Consider the following 11,787-nt stretch of genomic DNA (forward strand, 5'->3'; position numbering starts at 1 on the left):
AGGAGCGTGCAGCGGCAGGAAGTGGCGGCGAGGGTGAGGGTGGTCCAGAAATTCTTCCCAGACTGACAAATGAGAAGAAAGGTACTGTGTGTGTGTGTGTGTGTGTGTGTGTGTGTGTGTGTGTGTGTGTGTGTGTGTTTAAAAGTTCAAATTCTAAATAGTTAAAACATGTGCCTTAACATTGTTCAGCCGTTATCATTTTCTTTAAACACAGCTGATACAGTATATAATCTCTCTCTCTCTCTCTCTCTCTCTCTCTCTCTCTCTCTCTCAGCAGCAGCAGGTATAAGGATGAAGATGTCTCCCCAGCAACCAAAAGTGAGCACTGTGATTTTTTTACTTAGTTCCCGTGACGCAACCACCGGCCCTGCCTCTTACGTTGCAACACCACCACCACTACGCATGCCACATTCGTATCCAATTCAACCACTTCGTTATTAACACTTTGGATCACTTATCATTGTTATCATCATCACTACTACTTTCATCTTTAGCACTATTGTTATTATTTTCTCATACTGTCATTTATTTTCATTGGCATCAGTAGTTTTCTTCCTGCTTCTCACCATAACTACCATCTAAATACAATATGCAATCACAGGCAGTGGTGAAGTAACTGCCTTCAAGTTTCCCGTGTGGTATATGTTTTTTCACTTCAAAGTCGCCTGCCATACTAAGAATCTATCAAATGTATGTTTTGTAAGGAGAGACTGTCAACAGTATTAGAGCTTCTTAGAATGATATGAGTGTCCAGCAAGTTGATTGATTTCTAACTGTTATCATATGTACGAGTAATATCCTTTAGTATATATACATATAATGATAAGAGCTGCAAGAAGCAATCAGGGTTCCACGTGGTAGTTCCTGTGTGAAACATGCCTCCCTATTTCTACCTATCATAACTATCCAATTACTTCTCTCTAATGACTCAGCACTGGTAAAACCTAAGACAATTACATATCTATTCACTATTTTCTGACAAAAACCTATTTCTTGTATGAAGGAAGTTTGGAAGTTGTCAGTAGTATTGAATGGAAGGTGTCAGTATATATAGTATTGAATAAGTTTATCAAATCTTTATCATTATCGTACCTGCATTTGTTCATAACTTACCACTATACCGTCGTCATCTTGCTACTATCGTCTTCACTATTATTCATCATCTATAGTCATCATGTTTATTTTTCCTTCCTTTCACTACTTTTACTCCATATCCACGGTTACCATCATCAATTTTTGTTATCTCTCTCTTACAATCACTCACATTGTTTTCTGTTATCACCAAAAATATTACCATCACCATAGCCACACGTGTCACAATTGCTTCTTTCCATGATCATTGTAATTACCAATCATCTATACCATCACCACAGCTACCGCCTTCACTTCTCTGCTACTACAATTTCCATCATTTCACTTTCCCATCGCAACTATACTGCCGTCAACTTCACTTCTCTACCATCACTACAATCGTCACTATCAATACTTGGAAACTGACAACGCTCACTGTCAGATTCCTGCCACCACAACGACCACCATCGCTCTTCTGTCATATCAAGTGCTATTAGTATACAAAACGAAAAGTATAAGGCTTAAACTAACTATATGATGAAATTTCTCAAGGCGCATCTGTTCAACAAGTGCACTTATAAATTCTTGAGCTCATTCTCACTATACGTATACGCTCATGATGTTGAAAGCCATTCAGTATTCGAGGGATGTGAGAAGCATTATGTATGCAGCAATATTAACTACCTCAAAGCGTTTGGTCTTGTAAGATTTGACATATTATTCGAAACTTCAAAATACTTTATTATCTAACGAATGTTTAATGAATGTGTTTAGATTCCAATCGTTACGTTCGATATAACCTAAAGTAATATAACGTCAGTATATTATTATACTTAACCTTATTAGGAACAAACAAGATGGTGTAATGTCCCTCTCCTCTTTAGCATTTGCATGCGTCTGCTAATTGCATTATTGCGTAATACAGAACCAACGCTTCATGTCGGCAACAGGTTTCCATCAGTGTTTGTTTGTTCTTATTACTTATAATTATTCCAGCTCAAGTTTCTTATACAAATCCTTATATTTTTCTTTTTTTTTTTTTTTACGTAGGGAAGAGGGCCAGCCAAGGGCAAAAAAAAGAAAGTTAGAAAAAGGCCCACTTGAGCGCTGGCTTTCCAAAGAGTTCAAAAAGTGCCAAAACCGTCAGCCAGAATTAGGGAAGCAAATGCCTCGATACCTCCCTCTTAAAAGAAGACAAGTTGTAGGAATTCGGAAATACAGATGCAGGGAGGGAGTTCCAGAGTTTACCAGTGAAAGGGATGAATGATTGAGCGTACTGGTTAACTCTTGCATTAGAGAGTTGGACAGAATAGGGATGAGAGGAAGAAGAAAGCCTTGTGCAGCGTGGCCGCAGGAGGAGGGAGGCATGCAGTTAGCAAGATCAGTAGAACAGTTACCATGAAAATAGCGATAAAATATAGAAAGGGATGCAACATTTCGGCGGTGAGAAAGAGACTGAAGACAGTTAGTCAGAGGAGGGGAGTTGATGAGACGAAGAGCTTTCGATTCCACCCTATCAAGCAAAACTGTGTGACTGGAACACCCCCAAACATGCGAAGAGTACTCCATACAGGGACGGATAAGGCCCTTATACAGAGTAAGCAGTTGGAGGGGCGAGAAAAACTGTCGGAGACGCCTCAGAACACCTAATTTCATAGAAGCTGTTTTAGCAAGAGATGAGAAAATGATGTGAAGTTTCCAGTTAAAATTATGAGCAAAGGACAGACCGAGGATATTCATTGTGGAAGAGGGAGACAGTTGAGTGTCATTGAAGAAGAGGGGATAGTTGTCTGGAAGGTTGTGTCGAGTTGATAGATGGAGGAATTGAGTTTTTGAGGCATTGAAAACTACTAGATTTTCTGTCCCAATCGAAAATCTTAGAAAGATCGGAAGTCAGGCGTTCCGTGGCGTCCCCTGCTATAATAGCAAAACACACCTCCAATTCAACTCGGACGCGAGAAATAATCACGCGTGTGACGATCCTAAGGCGAATATATATATATATATATATATATATATATATATATATATATATATATATATATATATATATATATATATCATTACACTTAATATCGGCCATATATTAGGAAATTCGAGTGATTAAATGAACCACAAATTCGCCATTTCTGGCACTGAGATGAAAACTGGTTGGCTTGCTAAGGTAACTTTGTTGAAACACATCTAACGCTGACATCAATCATTCACATTTCCTTTTCGGTTCCAAGAACTGTACTTTACTGTACACTTGTAAGTTCAAATAATATAGATTCACGGACATTATCTTAATACATTAGATTTCCAACCAAAAAATTATACATGGATCAAATGTATCAAGAGCACAGACATCCGAAGTGAGTGGAAAAGGGCATTAATTAACATTTGAAATTTTGAACTGCACAGATAGATTCAAAGAACCGGTAAGGGAAGAGATCATGTGTGTGTAAAGATACATTTGGTAGTACCGATTGATTGCTGAAACTATTGTTAATCTTGGATTTCTTAGTTTATTTTCAATTTTCTGTAATATGACCTTTTAACTTAGATATTTACGTGCTGTGATTATAAAAACAACAACGTAATATTTCTACAATTTCTCCCCAAAAATGACAGAGTTGAATTAAATATGAATAAGTTATGAAATTCTACAATCTCCAACAACAATCTCCGACACAGCTTTCTACCCTTGCCACAACCACCACCACCACCACTACCGCCTCCATCAACCAGGTGAAGCCGGAAAGTCAAGAAAAATAAGGATACGAGCAATGAGAGAATAAGCTTTAAGAGGAACTGAGGTGAATAGATTTTTCCTTTCCTACTTCACTCAAGCTGCTTTGGTAGCGTTCTTGTTAAAGAGACGAAGGAGGAGGAGGAGGAGAAGGTAAGTGCTCGACTTCAGTAGTTTCAATAGGACTGGATGCATTAAGCTTTTATTTGAAACCACCTGAGCTATAGTATGCTAACTTGGAAGTAAAGAAAATACACTTTGAACCTCGTAAGTACTCTCTCTCTCTCTCTCTCTCTCTCTCTCTCTCTCCGCGTAGTGTAGTGGTTAACACGCTCGACTCACAACCGAGAAGTGCCTTCTCGGTTGTGGGTTCGAATCCCGCGAGCGGCGAGGAATATGGGCGAGCCTCTTAATGTGTAGCCCCTGTTCACCTAGCAGTAAATAGGTACAGGATGTGACTCGGGGGGTTGTGGCCCCCCCGTCTCGGTGTGTGCTGAGATATGTGGTGGTGGTCTCAGTCCTAACCGAAGATCGGTCACTATGAGCTCTGAGCTCATTCCTTAATGGGGAAGACTGGCTGGGTGACTAGCAGGCGACCGTTGAATCTCTCTCTCTCTCTCTCTCTCTCTCTCTCTCTCTCTCTCTCTCAATCAGGCATGCATGAAAGGTCATAAGTTGAGCGTCGTGAACCTCCTCGAAGAGATGATTGAGGTTCCCATTAGGCGAGGTGTCTCACGCGGAAAGATGTAGAGTGGGGTCATCAGCGGGGAAATAGATGGGACACGAACACCGATTGAGTGGATCATTGAGGAGTACAAGAGTAGGTATACTATACAGGCAAAGAAATGGCTCTACGCAGCATCAACAGTGTCTAGTCTAAGTAAGACTCGTATTTCTTAAACACTTCTGGTTCTCATCCAGATTGTATTCAAGATGTAAATGATCATAGAGGTTCTGATGGTTGTTTTGATACTTTCATTCGTGATGGAGAATCCCAAACTATTACCAGATCAATACACACCGGATAACTCCATTTAACATTCAACATCTAATATATTCTTTGGGAAGTGGGAAGGTGAAGGGGAAGTTACAAATAGGAGGAAATACAAATTAGAATGAAAAATATAGAAATACAGTGGGAGAATACAGCTTCCAGGAAACCTTAATAGTCTCTACTACAAAGTGTTAAAACAAATCGAGATAAAGTTCAAAGGGTTTAAAAATACGAGCTTAAATTATTATAGGGAAAGCAATCTGTAGAGAACTTGTAAAAGTCTGGATAACTTGTAAAACAAAGCTGAGCCTCATCTTACCCCAGCCGTGCCTTTGATACGCATATATAGAGTCCGTAAAAAGGACGCGGAAAGAGGATCAGATATAATAGAGAAGAGACTCCTGGTACTCAAGCCTTTCACTGCAGCCACACTGGCGGTCTAGGAGGATAAATTTTCTTACGAGCAATACAGACGTAAAAACAGTTCCGAGAGTATGACTGTACGGTATCGCCGCCCTTTCTGAATTCTAAGGAAGCATCTCATGACGCGACTCGCACAAAACTATCATAGCAAGAATATTGATACGTACAGATACATATGTCTACATGTATGTTACACACACACACACACACACACACACACACACACACACACACACACACACACACACACCGCGTAGTGTAGTGGTTAGTACGCTCGACTCACAATCGAGAGGGCCGGGTTCGAGTCCCGGCGCGGCGAGACAAATGGGCAAGCCTCTTAATGTGTGGCCCCTGTTCACCTAGCAGTAAATAGGTACGGGATGTAACTCGAGGGGTTGTGGCCTTGCTTTCCCGGTGTGTGGTGTGTGTTGTGGTCTCAGTCTTACCCGAACATCGGTCTATGAGCTCTGAGCTCGCTCCGTAATGGGAAAGACTGGCTGGGTGACCAGCAGGTGACCGAGGTGAATTACACACAAATGCTTCCTACTCTCCTTTTCTATAAGGACACAGAAATTACCAAGTGAAGGATGAACAACGAGAGCAACACGGCTGCATCAAAGTAATAGAATAGCAACCCAGAAATGGTAAAGGAAGGCATATAAGAGAGAAGATTAAGAGGAAAGGTGAGATTATTCTTGCTGGAATGATCTGGAATAGACGGGCAGCAGACAAAGATGATAACATAAAGTTGGAGGCCTTTATCCTGCACTGCATTGATGGATGATGATGATGATGATGATGATGATGATGATACTGTGATACCAAACACACTCTGGGTTACTGTGACACTCTGAATATAGGTCACTAACAAAGTATCTTCACCATCGATATGAACAGTTCCAGGAGGGATAACACGGCTTTCAACATCCTCCATTATGAACGTAAAAGTAACGGAAGGTTTGGCGACCCTCTGTGTCCTTTTAATATACAAGCGATCTTATGCTTTCAGAGAGCGGCAGCTACATCTCGGTCACACGATGCAACATTCAGCTACCCATGGCGGGGAACACGTAGGTGGGTAAATGTTTCACCACGCACACAGCACCGGCGACACCGAATCAGGTACGGAGGAGGAGGAGGAGGAGGAGGAGTGGCAACAGAGAAGTTCCGAGGTACCAGCAGCACCCACTGGCCAGACGTGAGCAAAAGAATGTAGTAGTTATTGTTTATCATTCTAACATTCGCTTTTGTTCGGTCTTCATATACGGGTACTTTGTGGATCTCTCTCTCTCTCTCTCTCTCTCTCTCTCTCTCTCTCTCTCTCTCTCTCTCTCTCTCTCTCTGATTATATTTTTGATTCTATTTTGTCAAGGGTTACCAACTCAATGATCCTTTTCCACCATTCTGTAGCCGCAAGCCAAGTCTTTCCTATGTAAACAAAATAAGCTAATATCCGTAAAAAAAATAATAATAATAAAGAAAGAAAGAAAGAAAGAAAGAATAAATAAATACTTTAAGTGCATGCTGCGGTAAACTTCATTCCTCTTCATTGCCTCGAATGTCGTCCAGACCCACACAGAAAGATGCTGGGTAGGTAAGATTACAATACACACACTTCTCTGAGTCGCCCTTCTGAGTGATCCGATTGAGGTTCCTGGCAGAACGAGAACCCTCTGAGCTTAGTGGGTGACTGTGCCATACCTAGAAGTGTAAACGTAAAGTGCAAACTTGGCTCGATTCTGCTGGAAGTTGAAGTGTTCGATAAATGTAATTCTTGATAAATGCAATGCGCTATAACTAGGAAGGTAAATGGTCTCACAAATAATATACATGGAAGAACAGCACTCCAAGATTTATATTTGACAGATTTATATTAATTGATTTATATTCGCTCGAAGTAATCCTTGGTAAATCTGATGCAGAGTAATAGTGGGGTCATATTGCACTGTGATGAATTTACATTTGACACACTTGTGTTTGATGAATCTAATGTATTTGACAGACGTAATGCTTGACGAATCTAATGCACCAACTTTGCACATCGGAGAAACCTTTCTTACTTACATCATTAAGAAAAGCATAGTGTTGTATCGTCAGTCACCATATTTCATCAAGTGAAAACGGAATGCGTGATAGGTCCGATTCTTGAACACTCTGTTCTCTGGTCAGCACTATTTTCAAAGACCACAGAAATAAAAAAAAAATAAAAAAATCGGGTTCTCGTGTGTATTTTCTTTTTCCTCCATTTTGCAGATATAGAATCCTTGTTAAGCTAATCATCAAAACCATGAAAACGTTCTTGAAAACCTACACTTTTTTACTGCAACTTCTTAAAAGTAGTCAAGATGAAGTATTGAAACGTTTAAGAATACGAGACAAAATTAACAGAAACAATGGTCACTATATATAAGAGGTCCAGATAACCTCAAATATTTTCATTTGCTATTTGACACAACACTTCATAATACTGAACCACTCCAAAAAATCTATTACAATTATACATCTACCTCTAAACCTCATAATGGCTAGCTATTGGAAAATCCCCATAAATCGTTCGTTTATATCATGTAAGTGTTTATTAAGGTGTCATTCCGTGGTTTTAGAACTGCATTACTCCTCGTTGTGATGTTAAGGAGCAGCCGTTCTTCACATTAGCCGCCCCTGTCCATGCTGTTCCTACTTCCTATGCTCTGTCCGTATTACTGGAGCAATTATGACGTCATAACCTTTTTAGGCTATCCGGGAATCTTCGAAGCCAAGTATTCAGTCATTAAGGAAACATGAACTATCTGAACTTTGCAACGAAAATGTGTTTTATGAAAATCTTCCGTTATTACAAACAATTCGTGAACTAGCTCAATACCTCCTATACGAATGCCTGTAAGCAACTTCGCAACGTTTTACTTTTTACACTTTACAGAATGGTTGTAACTTTTCTCTGCACTGAGAGCTGGAAAAATGACTCCGTAATACTGATTCGCAGGAAAGGAGACATCAAAGACCTAAAAACTACCAGCCAATAAGTTCACTATCTGCAATATACAATGTTTTTACAAAAGCGTTCACAAATAGGATTACTGCAACGCTTGATTCAAATCAACCGAAAGAGCCAGCGGTTGAAAAATACACAAAATACTCGCACACTTAAACAACTACGCATGGCTTTCACAGATTACGAAAAAAAAAAAAAAACTTTAGTGGAAAACTCAGCAGTTAGTAAATTAAAACTAGAAAGATATCATATTAAGATCATAAGCCATCCATAAGGAAAGCACTGTTCCTATCTAACCAAACAAAGTAAACGAGAAAATGTGAATATAGTGAGGTGTCAGACAAAGCGACACTTGCTTCATACTTTCCACTGCAATATTTTTATACTTCACAGAGGAGCAAACATGAATTGATATAAAGTTAAAAGTTGGAATAACCTTAAGTTTCGTTAGGACATCGTATTTACAAATAAGTTAGTGATTTTTGTATAATACATACAAAGTCTTAGGATGGATATAAAGATGAGTGTGAAAAATATCAAGAAATTTCTAGTAGCGGAAAGAATGAGGTATGGGAAATATAAGGCGAGCAACATGAGCTTGCTTAACAAACAAAATCGGATACCATCTTCACAACAACCAAAAAGAAGGTGAACATGTGAACATGAGATATGTGGGTAGCAGATAAAAGCAGGAAAGTTGGAGCAATCAAATCGCACCCTTCTACACATGGGATGAGATAGTGAACTTTTGCCGGGCTACTCTGAAATGCCTAGCACACCTGCAACAGAATTTCCCTAAATTATTATACTCAGGTAACATAAAATAATATTTCAGTCGTCTTTTGATACTTGCCAAATGTCACTTTCTGGAAGAAAATCACCGTACTGACATAACTTTTAAGAATGTCGCTTGCTAAAACATTTGTACTAAGCTGTCCCATCAGAATTTTTCAGTCACCAATTATTACCTTCCATTACGTATTGCAGTGTATGGAAGTTAGAGGACTGGAAACTGACAGGTAAGACCAACCCAGCCAACTGTTTCTGCCACGTGAGGAATGATCGCTTCCTGTGCAACACAACGTGATTAGATATAAGAAGTATGATGGACAACTAATATAATGGAAACATTTCACAAAGACGTATTGCTGATGTTCATGTCCACACGGCTAACACCATACGATATTCCATTTAAATGTAAATAGCCTACATACATATTTTATTACGAGAAAGGATTCAACTTATAGCAAAATAATCATCACGGTTTACCTGATCGCACGTAGTGTGCTATAACATGCATGCTAACTCACATTCAGGCACTATGATATATGGCAACTTAAGGAAATGGCAGAAAAAAATCATTGTGGAAAACTTGCGTCATACAGCCGCTGGACCCTGGGACTGTGGTAAGTAGGTGGCACGGCTGCTGAGTTTATTATATTTACTGGTCACCTAAAAAACATTAATCTGGAGTCTTACTTCTCTGGTTGTGGTTGAGAGAACGAATACTTCATTCTGAAAAATTCTTTGACATTTTTTATGTAAGAATGCCTCTGACCAAGAGCAGAACAAAATTAAGATAAATAAATAAATAGACAAAGGTAGATAACCACGACGAGTTTATATAACCACCAAGATTCTCAAATTCCTGAAGATTAAAATTCAATACACTTCATTCTAAGAACACATGATAATAAATTTCATATAAAGACTGCAGACTCCTTTCATCCCCTCCCACGGCAGACATATTTCAATACAAATGTGTGTGTGTGTGTGTGTGTGTGTGTGTGTGTGTGTGTGTGTGTGTGTGTGTGTCGCATCACTTCGAGGGATATAAAGAGAACGCATAAACGAAAAGTAAATGTATGCGTAAATCTGCGGAAGACGAGAGGGGACTGGAGTTCATTGTTCCTAAAGAATATACCATTTCAGGTTGATTCGATCTGAGATATCGAATTCCCTGCATGTGACAGTAAAATAGCACAAAACAAAAAAAATCTGTACTCAAATTTAGGCGAGGTCAACGAATAATCTATATAATTTTGCCCGACATTCTCTGACGAATAACTTCTCTTTACATTAATCTGTCACTCTACTGACGTTATACATTACTGCATACTGCATAAATAAATAATGAACGTCTGAATGGACATGAGAGCTTGATGTAATGCCACTTTCAGCCCACAAATCACCCTAATCTCTCACCATCGTCACAGATTTGCTCATCACCCAGCACACAGCACAAGCGTGCCTTAACACCACACGAGTGTCATGAAAACAAACCACCCCTAATACACTGGTATCATCCTATTCAAAATGTATGGTAACGTATGATAGACAACAACGAAAATGAGGAGAGCATATCAGTGTTGTCTGCAGCGATAAGGAAATAATAATAAAGAAACAAATAGATATAGATAAATCAATAAATAAAATAAAAATGAATGAATAAATAAAATAAATAAAATAATTTATAAAAAACAGTAAAGATAGAAATGTGTCGATATCAAACACCTTTTACATTATCATAATTATGAAGTAAATATATATAAGTGATTACGGAAAACAAAGAACGATATATATATATATATATATATATATATATATATATATATATATATATATATATATATATATATATATATATACTCTATGGAAACATAAGTAACTAAAAAATATAATAAAGAAATAATTTCTTACGAAATTGTAAATATGGTATTTATCAAAAGGTGGATAATCGACCGAAATTATAAACCAGACTTTATGTGAAGACATAACTATTTCAACACAAACAGTATGTCGCGGTAGTTATATAAAAAAAAAAAAAAAAAAATGCATATATTAGAAAGCCAAAATACTATAGTTTCCCCAAGAACTTTTCTTTCGCGTACTGCAAAAACAAAAATGTCGTTTTCTACCAAGCCATGGCGAAATCATTGGCTAACTTATCTTTTCTGCAAACGACTTCCATGAGGACGACTCCATAACATATTTGGTAAAGATATCACCAAAACGTGAAATCTGCGTATATAACTCGACCGGTGGTGGCTTTTAACACTCGTGAATAAAAAAAAGTTTGGGGACATTCCACGGATGTCAATAATAATGTGTCAATATAGCTCCATGCATGGATTATAACATAATACCTGGAAGATGTTTTAATGCTCTCATGACACAGTAGTGCCAAGGCCGCCTGGAGTGTCTCCAGGCGGCCTTGGTAGTGCACACGTGCAGAGGCCTTACGAATATCTGACCAGGGAGCAAATGGGTAACAATAAATACGAACAGTGAGGGTGTTTCTGCCACATCACTTGCCTCACGCAAAAATTTGTTGACTTTCGGATATTCTTGATTATCATATCATACCAAGTTTGATTTTAGATTCAGCGTTCCTCATAGTAAACACACATAATAATAATAATAATGATAAGAGAAACAATGAACACCAGATCACTACCATCTCCATATTAATGTAAAATATGCATCCTTCCTTTACTTAAGTTTTCAGAACATGGCAAGTTTCTGGTGTGTGTGTGTGTGTGTGTGTGTGTGTATTCACGTACGTACCTTTATGAT

This window comes from Portunus trituberculatus, chromosome 42 (genome assembly GCF_017591435.1).
Source record: "Portunus trituberculatus isolate SZX2019 chromosome 42, ASM1759143v1, whole genome shotgun sequence".
Taxonomy (NCBI): domain Eukaryota; kingdom Metazoa; phylum Arthropoda; class Malacostraca; order Decapoda; family Portunidae; genus Portunus; species Portunus trituberculatus.